The sequence below is a fragment of the Saccopteryx leptura genome, chromosome 2 (assembly GCF_036850995.1).
Source record: "Saccopteryx leptura isolate mSacLep1 chromosome 2, mSacLep1_pri_phased_curated, whole genome shotgun sequence".
NCBI lineage: Eukaryota > Metazoa > Chordata > Mammalia > Chiroptera > Emballonuridae > Saccopteryx > Saccopteryx leptura.
The window spans coordinates 26626765-26644025 of record NC_089504.1 but is presented as its reverse complement, the minus strand read 5'-3'; positions in this window follow the sequence as shown (position 1 = coordinate 26644025).

Genomic DNA, 17261 nt, shown 5'->3' with positions numbered 1-17261 from the left:
TTGAAACCTCCTATCCATGACTGTAGTCTCATTCCTTTTATGTAAATCTTTTAAAGTGTCTATACAGCTTTTTCCATAAAGGTCTTGTAAATTTTGTATTAGAATTTATTTTTGTTCCATAATAAATTACACTTTTAAAATTGCATTTTAAAACATTAGTTATCATTATTATTTTCTTATTCTTATAAGTTGTAGTTTTCTGTAGACCATCATATAATTTGAGAATAAACATTATTTTATGCCTTTTTTCTATTTGTATTGTCTAATTGCTTGAGGTAAGACCTCCAAAAAGATACCAGATTTAAACCAAGATAGCAGCTCTTTTGCTGACTATAAAGGAAATTCTCATAATTCACCCTTAAGTATGATATTTACTTTGGATTTTTATAAATATCCCTTTTTAAAGTGAGGAAAATTTTTTTCTATTTCTAGTCTGCTAAGTTTTTTAAAGGCACTTTCTGGTGTTGAATTTCTCGTGTGTGTGTGTGTGTGTGTGTGTGTGTGTGTGTGTGTGTGTGAGAGAGAGAGAGAGAGAGAGAAAGAGAGAGAGAGAGAGAGAGAGATGAGAAGCATCAACTAATAGTTGTGTCACTTTAGCTGTTCATTGATTGCTTGTCATACGTGCCTTGAACAGAGGGCTCAAGTCAAACCAATGACCCCTTGCTCAAACTAGCAACCATTGGGCTCAAGCCAGAGACCCATGGAATCATGCCAGTGATTCCATGCTCAAGCTAGGGACCATGTGCTTAATTAAGCTGGGGACCTTGGGGTCTTGAACCTCGGACCTCAGTGTCCAAGATAGATGCTCTATCCACTGTGTCACCACTGGTCAGGTACTAGTCTTGAATACTTAAAGAGCTTTTTGTGTATCTATTCATAGGCTCTTATAATTTATCTCACTTTATATGTCACAATGATGAATAGTAAAAAGAAATGTCTAATTTAATTCAATGGCATCTCTTGGATAGACCAAATTTGGTTATGTGTGTTCTCTTTCTTTGTAATTTCTAAATTAGATTTGCTGAAATTTTGTTTCAGGACTTTGCATCTAGTTTCACATGTCTAGTGGTTTGTAATAGCTAGCGATTTTTCCTTCTTTATATTATATTGGCCTCATTTTGATATCAAAGCTGTCTTTTCCTCATTAAACGAGTGGGGAGGTCATTCTCCTCTTTGAATTCTCTGCAAGAGTTTGAATTGTCTGTTATTACTTGTCCTTGACATTTATTTAGAACTTGCTTTTGTAACCACTGGGACTGCGAATTCTTTATGGGATGGTTTTAAATTATAGATTTAATTTCTTTAAAGGCTAACAGAGAAGCCTTTTAAAGTCAATTTTGGTTGATTATACTTTTCTAGGAATCTTTCCATTTTATCTACATTTTAAAATTTATTGGCACGAAGTCATTAATAGCTTTCTTATTCCTAATATCGTTTATTTGAGACTTCTGTCATTTTCTTTTTGATTATTCTTACCCGAAGTTTATCAATTTTCTTAGACTTCACAAAGAGCCAACTTTTGGCTTTAAGTTCTCTATCTTATTCTCTTTTCCTATTTTACTAATTTCTTCTCTCATATTTTATTTCTTTATACATCGATCCTTTTTAGGCTTATTCTGTGGTTACTTTCTAATTTCTTAAATTGGGTATTTAGCTGGTAGTATTCCAATATTTCTTCTTTTCTAATTTAACCACTTAAGGCTACATATTTCTCTTCAAGTGTTGACTTAGCTATGTTCAATACGTTTTACTATGCTGCATTTTCATTGACATTCAGTTCTATGTGGGTTCTAATTTCCACTTTAATTTCTTTTTTGATCTTTGACTTAGACATGTGCTCATTTTCCAAACCATAAGATTCCTTGTGTTATCTTTTTGTTACTTATTTCCAACTGAATTCCTCTGTGGTTTGAGACTGTAGGGTATATGCTATGCTTCTGAGTTTTGTTGGACTTGCTTTCCGGCCTGGAAGACAAGGCTTTGTGTATGACGTGAAAACCATATGGGATGCACTTTATAATACACTATCTTGGCTCCTCCCACCAAAGATTTCTAAATGCAAAATAATGTGTATTTAACAGATGAGGAAACCAAGGCTCAGGGAAGTAAGTGGAGGAAGCAGGAATTAATTCAGGTTTGTTGAACTTTAAAACAGTTTTTCTACTCATAATAACATAGTTTCTCCTTTAAAACATAAGATATAATATTGTTCATATTAGGAAAATAGGAATTTAAGGGCTACCTGGGCATTTCCCTTTTTGCTCTTAGCATTAGCTCTTTATTAATTTGTCCAACTAGTCACTATCTCTTTTGAGGCTCCAGGTCTGTATCTTGTCCTTGAAAAGTCCGTGTTCCGGTTGGAAAGTGAAGAAAACCTGAGTTACCTTCTGTTAACTTGACTGTTGGCATTGTGGAATCATTTGTTCTTTCAGTGAAATATGAAAAAAAAAATCTTAGGGAACACGTGGAGGAAAATGTTGAATAAATAGAGTTGCTATTTCAGGGTGGATTGTTGTGGTGACGATGTTGTAATCACTGTTGTGTATTTTAGGACCCTACCCTTTCCAAGTCTCTTCCCCGGCCTCCTGGTCCCAGGCACCCCTCTGGTTTCCCTCCCCAGCTCACTCTCTGGGAGGTTTCACCTCGTTCCCTCGCCGTGGCTTCGGAGCGGGTGCTGGTTCCCCCAGAGCTGTGTCTCCAGCCCCACCCTCACGTCCACTTTCTGTCTTACCTGACCCGTGCCTCTCTCCTGAGGACACCATTGGCCCTTGGCCTTGGGAGTGTAGGCTGTGAAGGTCTCTGAGCGCAGAGGCTGCCTTCTCCTGCTCTCCCATGCCTCATTCAGATCCTTTTACACCTGGCCCTGTGCAGCCTCCCTCTCCCTCCTGCCCTTTGCTCTTCATGTCCAAGGTCAGGCAGCGGTCAAGCACTTTCTCACGTAATAGGTCTCTCAAGTCATCTTCCCCACCCACCTGGCAGGAAAGTTACTCCTACCACTACTTTGCAGATGAAGAAATTGGTGTAGGGAGGTGAACATTTTCTCAAGGTCTTGGCTGGGGATGTGAACTCAGGTCCACCTCCAAGTGGGTATTCTTCTCCTCACTCTGAGGTCTTGGAAGACTTATTTAGTAAAAGCAGGGAGATTCCATTGCTGCAGCTACTAAATAGTGACTCTGGGCAAATCACAGGCCTTCTGTGGACCATAGTTCTTCATCTGAAACGTGAGCAGACTCATCTGTCTATCTTCTCTTTTCATAAGATGTTGGACATTTCAGAGCAAAAAAAAAAAAAAAAGGCTCTTTTTAAAAAACACATGAATTTGGAAAGGCCGAGAGGCCAACTCTGAGCCTTACATTTGCTTGCTGTCCAAAGCAGGTGACCTCTGAGAGCCACGCCCCTTTGTGGGCACTGCTCTGGGTTTGCTGTCTGTGCAGACCTGGGCCTGGGAGGCAGTTCCTGGGAGTCAGAGAAAGCAGCAGCCGGTGCAAAGAATTGAGGTGGGGAGAAAATAGAGCATTGGGGAAAGAGCTTGACTTCTAATTCAAGGACGATGGGAAGGCAGTGAGGGCATTTTAAGCAATGATGGTGATGATGACAATAATAATTAGCTGACAGCTAATGTATGTTAAGTGCTAGGCACTTCTCCATGAACTCACAGTGCACACAACAACAACTGAAAGGCGTAAATACTATTATTATATTCGGTTTATAGATGAGGCCGCTAAGGTTCAGAGATGTTCAGGAACTTTCCCAACTTTGGCCCAGACTTCAAACCCAAACTGTCTGACCCCAGGGGTCACTGTCTTAACCATGACTTTCTCCTCAGTGGTCAGAGCTGAAGTGTTATCTTGCTTGCTTTTTCAGTTTGCCTTTTAAGAAGATAATTCTGTGCAGAGGGTGAGAATGGAGGCAGAGAACAGTCAGAGGCTACAATCTAGGTGGAAATGATGACAGCCTTAACCCAAGGGGGTGACTGTGCAGTTGGACACATGGGAGAGGCTTTGAGACTCTGGAATGAATGGTCTCTGGGGTCCTTCACCTAGCAGCGGTTGAATGGGGGCCTAAGATGCCCAGAGACGGCCAGGCCTTGACCGGGAGTGGGGGTCTGTAAGAGGGGAGAGTCAAAGGGTGACCTCACCACATAAGGAGAGATCTTCCTGAAAGTGAAAGTGCAGCCCACATCCCTGCCCAGGGCAGAGGAGTTGAGGGGTAATTACTGGAAGATTCTGGAACTTTCTAAGAGTCTCCCCTCAACTCCTACTGCTGATGGGAGTTGTGGGCCATGTGGAAAAGGGCCTCCTGTGGTTCCCACCCTGCTGGGACAGGCTCTCTTGGCTTTGATTCTTTGTTAATTACCCCGGAAGGTTAATTCTGTAGGTGCCAGTAATGACCAAGAGTTAATTTCTTTCTCTCTTCTGCCTGTCTGACTTCTTCAATTTTTTTTCCCCCTTTAATGGGCCATCCAAGCTTGTTGAATGTTTACCAAAGCAGGATAGTTAGAGATGTAAATAAATGAATTTACCTTGTCAAAAGGATCTGGAGATGGAATTAAGAGGAGAGGAGTAATTTACAGGTGAATAATTACTTGGAAACTTCAGCAGAGAGACTGCTGGGGTTCTCTAATTATTTATCTTCTCCTACTTCTCTCTTCTTTGAACTGCGGGCATGGGGGTGGATGTGGGGGGGGGTGGCATGAGGGGTGGGAGATGTTAGTTTGGATTTCCCCTCTCCATTATGAAATACCTTTTGGGGGAGGGCCTCGGCCAGGATGCAGGGTTGACCGGTCAAGCCCTTTACAATCTGCAGGGTATTTTCACACTCGTGATTTCATTTGGATGCTCTCCTGTGCTCTCTGAGGCGACTGGTGTTGCTTGCCCCGATTATGGATGGGAAAACTGAGGTTCCTCTGGGTAAGGTCATTCTCCACCAGCCACATAATGAATAAGTTGTGTATTGTGGGTCAGACTCGGGTTTCTGCTTCTTCTGGTCCCCCAGCCACCTCCCACCCTCTCCAGGTGGTTCTTGTTGGCTCCCCAACACCCCAGGCCCGGGCTGGCTGGGGTCCTCTGCATGAAGCCTGGACGCTCTGTTGCAAACAACCTGCTCCGTCCGCCCCGTGGACCTGTGGCCGCGCCCCTTCCTTACGCAGCTCATTTTCCATTTTAAGATTTCCTGTTTGAACTAAAGGGCAAAGATCCCAGCAGTATCAGCCTGGAGCCGGGCTTCTGTGTGTATAAAGGGGAGCCTCGGCCCCTGCCCTCTGTTTGTCCACTGGTCTTATCGACGGAGCCCAAGTCCCAAGTTCAGAGGTTCCAGTTCCTTCCCGATTTGCTGGGTAAAGTCCGGCCCTTCCGTGCGGGCGGCCAGGGCGGGTGGCCAGCGTGGAGCCAGCAGTCGTTTACAGGCGGGCAGTGCTTCCGTCCTGCCTGGCGAGCTGCTGGCTGCAGCACACAGACGGATGGACACTCGGACATGGGGACTCGATGTGCCTTCTCGCTTTTCCTCCCTCCTCCCTTGCTCCTCTGTCATGGTGCCCTGTTGGCCTGAGCAGCCATGTGTCCCTGGGAGTGAGGTCATGCTCCCTGCAGCTCCTTGCAGTATACTTCTTAATTTGGGGCCACTTCGTTTGGACACACACTCACACTCACACTCACACGCACACACATCCCTGCACAAGCACACGGGTCCCAGCTAACACCAGGGCTCTCCATGGCTGCACTTTCCCAGAACAGGCACTTAACTGGTGCCATTTTTATGGGGATAATAAGAACTATTGCTGGAAGAACAGCTTGCTGGTTCCAAGGTCCTTTCATCTCCTCGTCTCATCTGATCTGCAGGACAATCCGGAGCCATCCAGATAGTTATCGCCTGCGTTTTACAGACGAGCAATCGAGCAATCGGGGCTCAGAATCAATGGCTTCCTTCAATCAGCCCTTTATTAAGACAGAGTTCACAGGGAGCTTCTGTCTCCCAGGTGCTGGGGATTAGAGGGCACGTAGATGCAGAACCTCTTCAGGTTGCTCAGAAAGTCAGAGAACAAATTGCAAGGCAGGGTGCAGAATGCCCAGAGAGGCACTTCGGGGTGCTGAGGGAGCGGGGAGCCAGGGTGTGGGGTGGGGGCCTCAAGAAATGTTTTCACAAGGTTTTCAAGAGCCCTGCAAAGCACAAGGAGGCTTGGAGAAGGGTGGGACCCTCAATGGGATCTGCAGGGCATTTCCACCTACCAGAGTCTGAGCACAGGTGACACAGGAGGGCCCTGCTACCTAGAGTCCCACTGGCCTGTCCGTGTCCCCGCCGAACGTCATCCCCACAGGGGAGAGGCGTCATTTGTGCTGTGGGCTGCTTTATCTCCGGGGCCTAAAGTGGAGCCTGGCCAAGGCACTCAATCAATATTTGCTGCTGAATGAATAGATACACATGCACCCATTCTGCATACGTGCATCCTCAGAGCCATGGAAGCCACAAGCTAAAGGAAGCTTCTGGAATAGTAAGACACTTGGGAGCAGATCCAGAACCTGAGCTTGAGAGACCTGACTCGGAGTCTCACAGGCTGCTGCAAGAGCCCACGGGGCCAGGCAGTGGTCCCGTTCATATCTCCCAATTCTGTGTGACCTTACGTCCCGCACCGCAGGACTGTCTTGTTGGCTGACTCTGGGAAGCCCCTTTCCTGCTTTAACAACGCTTGGCAAGTAGGGGAATGGGCAGGAATTTCTCCGAGCTGAAGAGACGCCTTCTCTGTTCAGTCTGAGAAGACAGTCTGGTCTTCCTTTGCCAACCCTTGTGGCCAGGAAGATGCCTGGCCTGTGGTCACAGCCATTGGTCCTCTGGGCTCCTGCTCGCTCCCCACTGGCCTACTCTGCTGTCTGCTAGGACGGATGGGGGCGTGGCCTGCTCACTCTCCCCTGTGGCTCCTCCCCCTCCCGGCCCAGCCTCCCCATTCCCTACTCTGGAATGAGAGGTCTGGGACCAGAGGAGCCTGGGGACAATGGGGTGTCACTGGAGTGTCCTAGTCTATAGTTGTCCCAGAGCTCCGGGGCCTGTGCTGGGTCCTGAGCCAGGGCTGCCCAGCCTGTCCTGCCCTTCCTCCCTCTTCCCCTGAGGCTGCTGACCACGGTGTGGCCCGCAGAGGGTTTCTCTGCAGGCGCAGAGACTGCAGCGCTGACGGGGGAAATACTCCGAGCGCCCAGCAGGCGCTCAGCCTGCGAGCAGCATCCTCCTGGGGAGGCAGCAGCACTTACAGACTTCATGGGAGAAAAGATGCTCCATTGTCTGCCCCACCAGCCCACCGATTTCTCCCACCCCAGCTTCCTCCTGCTGTCATCATGCCCCCTCTCCCTCACTGCTGTGCTTTTCTGTCCCGTCCCACCTGGGGCGGGGGGGCACCTGGTATGTTGGAACTTGAAGTTAGAAAGACTAGAAACCTTAAATCCCAGCCCTGCTACAAACCAGCAGTGTGGCTCAGGATTCGGGTTTTTCACCTGGAAAATAATTATTCCTAGGCTTGTTAGGAAGATTGTGTGAGATAATAATGTATGTCAAGCTCTGGGCAGGTAGTGGCCGTGAACAATACTGTAGAATCTGCTCTGTGCTGGGCACTGTCCTGAGCATGCCACGGCCCTAGGAGGCAGGCACGATTTACTCCCATTTCACAGGTGGGTTAAGTTGCGGCCTGAGGTCAGAGCTGGGCTCGTGACTTTAGCAGTCGGCTCTTCGCCAGCTGCTCACTGCCTTGGGGAGGCGGGTGCTTCCCAGCACTGGTTGGGTTCCGAGAGGCTTTCTGCTGACTCGGGAGCTGCTCATGTCTGCCTTACCAAGACCCATCCTTGGTCGTCTTGGGGCCTTCATCCCCCCCACCCGTGACCCCCTGTTGTTCTCCCTTCCCTTTCCTCCCACCCATCTCCGTGTGGGACTGGGCTCTGTATTTTTGTTCTGCACCCGGGGATGGAAGCAGAGTCCCTTAGGCCCAGGTTTTGTTAAGAGGCATCAGCTGAGGTGGTGTCTGTTTTTGGAGTCCGCTATTTAAAACAAGGCTGGAGCATGGCTTCTGCGTGACTGGATTGAACGACACAACAAGGTGGCCGAGGCTGCCCCTCACAGAACTTACAGCAGGGCTTCCCCACTGTCCCCCAAGGCAGAGGCGGCCAGGGCAAAGGGGTCTCAGCCATGGCACCTGGAGGCCTCAGAGGCCAGGCTGGAAGGGACCTGGGAAACAGGTTCAGAGATCGGGAAGGGCTGCACCCATTTCAGAGAGAGGAAGGGTGAGGGCCAGCACCCAAACCCAGTGCTTCTGATTCTGACCGGGGACTTTCTTTGACTCTTTCTTCCTTTTGCATCTTATCTCTATTTTTAAAACTTCAGGAGAGGGAAGGAGGCCCTTGGTGGCCCATGGTGGCTAAAAATCCCACAGCTGAGAAAGAAGGCCCTTGAAGGAAGCCTGTGGCTTATCTCGAGGAGCAGGAGAGAAGACAAAGTGACTCGCCCAGGGGCACACGGTCTGTTCTGCCTCCAGGAAGGCAGCACCACCTCCCACCAGCCAGCTGAGTGGTCCTTCCGGGCACAGAGTTTGAAAGAACAAAGTGGAAGTAGCAAAATGAGAAGCGTTTGTTCTGGGAACCCAGAGCCCTGAGTTTGCAGCTGGGCCCTGGCACGGAGTTGCTGTGTCGTGTGCAGCGGGCTTCTCCCCGTCTGGACTCACGTGTTCCAGCTGCACAAAGACGTGCTCTCTCCTGACCACACCCCTCCAGCCAGGACAGGTGGACCCAGGCTCAGCCAACCCTTCCCGTGTCCTTGCATCAGGTCTCAGAGAGTGGGGCTGGTTTTGGGCTGGGGGAGAGAAGCTCTCTGTTTTCCCCTTCTTCAATCACTCACTTCTCCCACGGGTCCTGTCAGAGAGTCAACCTGGAATGCTGAAGTTGCTGGTTCAAAACCCCGGGCTTGCCTGGTCAAGGCACATATGAGACGCGATCAGCAGCCATGGGAGCTGGCTCCCTCTGATCTCCTCACAGGCGAGGGGACAGTTTTTCTCCTCCAACTTGGAAAATGGAAAGGAAGGCAGGGGGCAGGGATGGGGAGACCTTTACCTAGGACAGAGTTGAGATAAGAAGCAGGGACTTCAATTCTAAGACACATGCTCAATTCAATAATACCAGATTTTCTGTGGGGGTGGAGTGGAGAAAGACACATGTCAGTGTGCACATCCATGGTACGTGGCCCTTGGATGGTCATCAGAAATGACCAAATGTGAAAAAACCCCAGGTGTGTTTTAGAAGGGAGGAAATATGATATTTACTTAGAAATGAAAATTGATTGCCTTTAACTTATGATAAGATAATTATGCTTCTCTGAGTCATTGTCATGCATTTGTGTTCATAAACCTCCCTCATTAAGTAGTAAGGCTACGCATTTTATCTTAATTCATTTTTTATGGGGCTGTGAATTCCTGCATTTATCTACCTTTGCTTTCCTGTGTAGACACAAGGCTGCCTGGCCTCCCAGAGGTGAGATAACTTATTAGCTGGCAACCATTTTCCTGGAACCCAGCCTAGGGCTGAAGTGGGCTCTAATTTCTCTTCTTACTGCCTGACCATAACCCTGGATGATTCACTTGCATGGTGAAGTTAATGTGTTACATCCCTCACGGAGCTGTGGGAAGGATTCAGTGAGATACTGCTACAGCTCCCCCGTGAAGGAGACGCTGGCGTTGTCCAAGCCCAAGCATGGTGTTAGCCATTCCTCCATACTGTTCTTGTCACCGTGAATGGCCCTGCAAACCTGAACTGGTGTTGGCTTGACAGTGTGATCTCCTGAGAAGGGAAAGGGAAGGTCTCTGGAAAATGGAACTAGTTCAGATGGAGGCTCTGAGATCTCCTGCCTGGACCCGTCTTTCCATGATAGCTCACTGGGTGTCTGACCTTGAACATGCAACTTTGTAATTCTTTAAGCCTCAGTCTTCTCATCTGCAAAATGGGGCTAATAATGGAGTGGTTGGGGGGATTCAGTGAGAATATCCAGTGCATGTATAAAGTTTAATGCAGTAAATAAGAGCTGTGATGATTATTATTATTGTTTATTGAAAAATTATTTATTGATTTTAGAGAGAGAGAAAGGGAGAGAGAGAGAGAGAGAGAGAGAGAGAGAGACATAATTTCTTCACTTTAGTTGTTCATTGGTTGCTTCTCATATGTGCCTTGACTAGGCAAGCCCAGGGTTTCAAACCAACAACTTCAGCATTCCAGGTTGATGCTCTGTCCATTGTGCCACCACAGGTCATGCAGAGTTGTGATTATTCTTATTTAAAAATAAAAATATAAGCCAGCCCCTGTACTAGATACTTACCATGCATTAGTAGGGTCGGTGTTATTTGTTTCACATTGCAGATGGAGAAGCAGAGTCTTGGAAAGGTTTGGAGCTCCCTCTTGGTAAATGCTAGAATGAGGTTTGGCTCCCTCCATTTTCCTCTGCTGCTTTCCTGACCCCACAGGGGCTAAGTGATTCTCCTTGTGATTGAGCCTGGCGCCCTCTCATTCACAGCTAAACTGGGCTCCAAGGCTCCTTTGAAAGGTTCTCAGCAAAAGAGTCCTTCTGCCTCAGAGGCTCTTGGGGTTGATTTTGACAGCTATTGACACAGAACAGGTCAGGTGGGAAGGACTCGCAGCCTCCCTCTGGTACCTCTCCCATTCCTCCGGTCAGACACAGAAGCCACTCCAAGCCGCTGGGCTCCAGCTCCCCTGCAGCTGACTTCGGTAGGTTCCCTTGGGAAGTTTGAGATCAGCTGTCCTGGGTCAGTCCTGTGGGGGGAAGCCTGGGACAGGATGGAAGCGCAGTGACTGCTAGAGTTCTCACAGCGCTGTCTGTCTCTCCCTGGGCAGAGCTCACCTGGGAGTCTGAAAAAACCCATTCTGGCAGAACCCCCTACACTCCAGGGGTCTAGAGGGGGCGGACCAGGCACCATTGCTTGTACCCACTGTATATTACCAGCACCAAGATGCTGTGTGTTCATTAGCTCAATCATTCTTCATGAAAACCCCACCTTGCAGGTGTTATTAGTCCATTTTATAGTTGGGGATGTCATGTATAAAAGCATGTAAAAGATCATAGGTGCTGGGTTGAAATCTGGGCTCTTTCACCAACTAGCTGTTGACTATAACTATCTGAGCCTCAGCTTACTCTTCTGTAAAATGGGAATGTCTGTAGTATCCAACTTCATGGGTGATCAGGAGGATTCACGTAGATACTGACTGGTGCTCCGTAAAGGGTAGCAGAAGGTTGCTGCCGTTGGAGAAATATGACCAGAAAGGGGAAGTCCCACACGCCAGGGCACTTGGCCAGGAAGAAGTAGAAGTGAGTCTGTCTGGAATCCAGATATGCTTGAGTCTAAAGCCTCTGCTCTTATCAACGACATCACATTTTCTCCTTTCACTGAGTTTCCCGACTCAGACCAGTTCCAGGCAGAGCCCAAAGCCAGCTGGAAGGCGGTTAAGGAGTGAAGAAGGCAGCAGCAGTGGCCCCGTGGGGATACCAGTCAACGTGGACCCATCGAGGACCTCATGGCTAGTGCTTGTCCAAGGAGAAACTGTTCACAAATCATCACAGGCTAACTGTTGTGGCCCCTGTAGTGCAGACACTTAGGGAAAGTGTGCCTGGCTCCTACCGTTACCAAGAGAATTGTGTTGCACATTTGCTGCTTTTGTAGATTCTTTTAGGGAATGTCTTTCCTTCCAGAGGGACAGAAACAAAGACCATGCAATCCAGGCTGGAAGACTGCACCATAGCCAGCACATGAATTGGGGATAGAGAGGGAGAGAAATATTTGGGATAGAACCCAGATAGAATCTGAACAGAACGAAGCATGCCCATGAGTGAGCAGGCATGGCTGTTCTCACCGGACTGTATGATGGCTCAGCTAGCTGGGAAGCTTGTGTAAGGTCCACAGGAAGAAGTGTGAGAGTGGCTATTTCAACCCTCCCGGTCTTATTTTCGTGTCTTCAACATACTAGTCCTTTTCTACCCCATGCCCTTTGCACATGCTGGCCCCTCTGCCCGGAACTTCTCCTGTTCCAGGCAAGCTTCTATGGTCTAAGGCAGTGGTCCCCAACCTCCGGGCCATGGACCGCTACCGGTCCATGGGCCATTTGGTACTGGTCCGCAGGGAAAGAATAAATAACTTACATTATTTCCGTTTTATTTATATTTAAGTCTGAACGATGTTTTATTTTTTTAAAAATGACCAGATTCCCTCTGTTACATCCGTCTAAGACTCACTCTTGACGCTTGTCTTGGTCACGTGATATATTTATCCGTCCCACCCTAAAGGCCAGTCTGTGAAAATATTTTCTGACATTAAATCAGTCTGTGGCCCAAAAAAGGTTGGGGACCACTGGTCTAAGGGATTCTTTCTTAAGCTCCATTTTGTTTCATGGTCTCAGCACATGTGCATTTATTTATTTACTTTTTGGCAGATTTCTCCAGTAAAATATAAGTGCCAAGAGAGAACATTGTCCATCTTATTTGTTGCTGTAGACTCAGCACCTAGAGCTTTTCCTGGCATTTAGTAAGTGTTCAACATTTTCTCAACGAAAATATGAGAGCTGAGAATCTGACCCAGAGGTCAGGCTTGATCTGCCATTCCACAAAGCTTATTTAAAAAAAAAAGTAACAGCTTTATTAAGCTATAATTCACATAGCACACAATTCAACCACATTGAAAATGTACAATTCAATGGTTTTTACTATATTCACAATGTTGCACATTTTCATTACCTGGAAAAGAAACCCTATAGCCATTAGCAGTCATTCCCCATTCCCTTGTGCCCCAGATCCTGGCAACCCTGATCTACATTCTCTATGAATTTGCCTATTCTGGACCTTTTATATATCAATAAATGAAATCTTAATGTATATGGTCTTTTGTGACTGGCTCCTTGCACTTAGACTAATGTTTTCAAGCTTCATCCCTGTTGTATCGAAGCTCTATTCCTTTTTCGTTGCTGAATAATATTCCATTGTGTGGATATCCTGCCTTTTGTCGATCCATTCACAAGTTAACGGTCATTTAGATTGTTCCTACTTTTGGCTCTGAAGAATGTTGCTGCTATGAACATTTGTGTACAAATTTCTGTGTGGACACATGTTTTCATTTCTTTTGGGTCTAAACCTTCACCTTGCTATCTGACTCTTTTGCTGGTGGGCTTCAGAGGCTTCTCATTTGAATGGGCGGAGCCTGGCCTCCTGGGAGGAGGAGCTAATCTGCCTTTCCTCCCTTTCCCCCTGTACCGTCGCAGGCTCTGCCCTGCTAGGACTCCAAGAATGCTGGGGGCTTGGGGATCTGCCTCCTTTCTATCCAGGTGGCCAGGCAGCCATGCCATCCTCCTAGCCTGGAGTCACCAGCTTTGGTAGCACCTCACCTTTCATCTTTATAGAGGGAGAACAAAGATCGAAACACCTTGTCCCCAGACAAAAACAGACACAGCATTTTAATGATTAACATCATAATAATGTTATTGGCCTGTGCAGGCCTCCTGCTGTAAATGGGTGGTAACACCTGGCTACTGCTGGTCTCCCTCCTGCTCTAAGCCCCAGGGTGAAGAATAATTTCATAAAGACTCAGTGCTTCCTCGGGTAAGTCCTCTGTGTCCCCCCAGCTGTCATGGAGAGCCTGCCTGGCTTGTTCTGGGCAGTTCTAAAACTAACCTCCATAGCCAAGGAGCCTCTTACCTGCCCCAGGTGCTCTGCTGGGCACTTTTCACCTGTTAACTGATTTTTATCCTCTCAGCCGCCCAACAGAGCAGCTGCTAGAGTCCAATTTACAGATAGGGAAACCAAACCCAAGCTTTAGTTTCTTATCCCCACCTGCTATTCCAAGGAATCTAAAAATACCAAACCAAAACACCTGGAAATAAAAGATGATGCAACAGAGCCCGTATCTTTTTTGGTCTCTTCTTTTTGGGGCTAATTTCCTTTCATCTTACTTTTCCTGGTGGAATCTTTCCTCCTCTTAATTCCTCCTCCTTTCCCTTTCTGGAGTGGACACAGGGGGGACTTAATAGCACGGTTGAACCGAATAGCACGGCTTGCTAGTCAACCATTCATTCAGGTGCCAACTCAGTTGTTCATCCAGTCATTCACTCCTTGCTCACTTACTGAGCCCCTTTTATGCCCAGTGCCAGGCTCCATGGCACACACTGTGGAGACAAAGGTAACTATGGTCTTGTCTGAGCCTCCGAAGTCCTCATTGTCCGGTGAAGGCAGAGATGCCAGCAAGCAGTTTCTGGTTAACATGAAGAGCATTCCTGTAGAGGGATTTGCACTGCACTATGAGAACACAAGGAATAAAAACCAACCTGGCTAAATCATGGAAGACCTCCCTGAAGAGGTGTCACCAAAGTTGGGAACTGAGGGATAAATAGGAGTTTTATGTTTTTTCCTTTTTAAAAAAATTTTATTTAGAAAATTAAATTTAACAGGGTGACATTGATCAATAAGAGTACATAAGTCTTAGGAAAACATTTCTATAGCATTTGAACTGTTGGTTATGTTATATATTCATCACCCAAAGGCAAATAATTTTCTGTCGCTTTATATTTGTCCCTCTTTACACCTTTCCCAATAGGAGTTTATTTCTCGTTTACTCCTGGACAGACCATGTTAGCGGTGTTGGCTTCTCTGCTTATAGTTTCCTTCATTTAAACAGACATACTTTCTATCACATACCTGGCCTTTTCTTCCAACAGCTGTTGAGATCAGGGATAGACCGTGGACCCCAGGAAAGCTGAATCTTGGGTAGACTGGTGACCACTGACAGAGGCTTGGCTTGGCAAGACGAGCTCAGGCAATCAGATTTGTTTTTCAGGCAGTTAGACCTGGGGACAGACAGATGGAGCTAGTTGGGGCTGATGCTGCACTTGCAAAGTTACAAGGCATAGTTGAGGTTTGGACGCCAGGGCGACTGTGGGTGATTAAAGCGATAGCATCAGTAAAGCGACAAGGGAGCAGAGGAAACCAGGGGGAAAGGGAGACCAGGGCAGGTAGGCAGAGAGAAGCAGAGCCGTCACGAGGACAGGAGAGACCACCGCACAGCCTCGTGACACGGTCCCCCTCTTAAAAAGAGCTTGGGTCACTGTTGGGTCTTGAAACGTTCGAGTCTTGCTGTAATAAAAATCTATTCCAAAAATGTTTTCAGGCAGAGCAGAGCATTTCCAGTTGGAGGAGGGGAAGAGGTCATGGTAGAACATTCTAGAAAGGGCCTAGCTCTGAGGAGGTGCAATGTTCTGCCTAGTTGGGCCGAGAGACAGTGACGGGATTGGTGAGTTCTGGAGCCTGACTGGGAGAGTTTAAAAAGAGTCCTTCACGGTTTGTGGACGTGAAATTGCAGTAATAATCAGTAAGTCAGTCTGCAAATTAGGACGCAAAAAGACAGGCCTTTGTCAGGAACAAAGCCATCCATTCTCCTTTACTCCTGGCATCTCTTCCTAGGTAGTTCTCTTCCTCGGCACTTATATCTCAGCTGAACTGTTAGCATAGGCAGAGCTAGAGGAAACACTTCTTGATTTTCCACCTTTCCAGCCCCCTCTTGCCAACATTCTTTCTGTTACCAGGAACCAAGAGATTCCATAGTTCCTTTGTCATTGAACTCGAGTGTTTCCCCTTCCCACCGCCTACCCGTGGTGCTGACCTTGGGCACGTGACTCCATGTCTCTGAGTCTCATTCTCCACACCTGTAAAATGAGAGTAGTCGTTTCTACCCCTTGGAACTCTGGGGGTGGTGCTTTTCCAACTTTCTGTGGGAAAGCACCAGGGTTTTAAAAAAATCATTGTTTTTAAAATTTTTAATTTTCTAATAGCAGAGACCAATGGTAGAATGCAGCTTGTGCCATTTCTAAGCTGAGTTCAATGACGTTCGAACTAGTCTAGATAGACTCTGTTCCACGAGACAAGTCCTCTAATCTGTGCTTGAATGTCACAGCGATGTCAACTGTTATGAGGATTCCTAACCACTCACTTTTCATTTCTGTGTTTATCGTGAACTGGAAATAAACAGCTTGTGAACCAGCATCGGTACAGGGACCGTTTTGAGTAACACCGCTTTAGGAGTCTTATGAAATCAACTCTTTAGAGCTTTGAGAGCAGAGAGTGCTTTATATGTAACTTATGTGTGTGTGATCTGTGTTTATGAGGTCATAATGTGATGCTGATCTGTTTCCTGAACTTGTTTAACTCTTTCTGTAGCTTCTGCAATTACATTCCTACACGGACTTAATGTCTTCTGGTGTGTCCCTTACTCATTACTGTGGCTTTAGCCATTGTGTGTGGACCCCGGAAGTGACATGTCTGCAGGTCTTAGAGTCGGGCGGCTTGAGCCTGAGTCTTGGTTCTGCCACTTTCAAGCTGTGGGATGTTGGGCAAGTTCTTTAATCACGCCTCAGCGTCCTCATTTATAGCGGAGTGCCAGCGATACTCAGCTGGCAGTCCTTGTGAGAATGAAATGATCTAGTGAGGAGAAAAATGCCTGGTGTCTGGCAGGTGCCCAATAAAGTGCTGCCTTTGCCCTTGTCCCTGACTATTGTATCCTCTGAGACTGGGAAGCCTTGGGAAGTGGCATAGGCAGCAACAACCGGCCGTGCCAGCAGTGCCATAAATCATTGTGTCAGCACATCCCCACATACTTTAATGACGCCCTAAGTGGAGCCAGAAGCAAACACCATGGGTGACCCAGTGCCAGAGCCCTTCCCTTCCATGGTCTCTTCCTGAAGGGACTTCTGGGTCCCAGGCAGCGTAGAACCCGGGAACGGTCCCTTGATGAGGGGACATTTTGCACAGGTGCTGTCAACTGCCTGCCCTTTGTTGCTCCCCCTTTCTTCTCGGCGAATTGCCGTTAGTTTAACTAGTTACAGTAATCCCACTTTCCGTGGTCATCAGAGGATTTTAGGATAGGCATATTATCTACCGTGGCCTAAGAGAGATAAAGGGGGAGCTGATGGGAGGCATCTAGGAGAGTTTTCTTCAACTTCTCAAAAGGGGAACCTAGAAGACTCAGTCTCTTTTCTGCCTCTGTATGTTTTCATGTTCAGATGTGATGCCTGGAACTATGGCAACCCTCTTGTCACCATGAGGGAAAGTACACATCCCAATGTACTTTCGCTGGGTCTTGCATTTTTATCTACAGCTTATTATGTTCAATACAACATGTGTTTATTTTATTTTATTTTTTCATTTTTAGAGGGGAGAGAGAGAGGGAGAGAGACAGAGAAGGAGAGAGAGGAGAG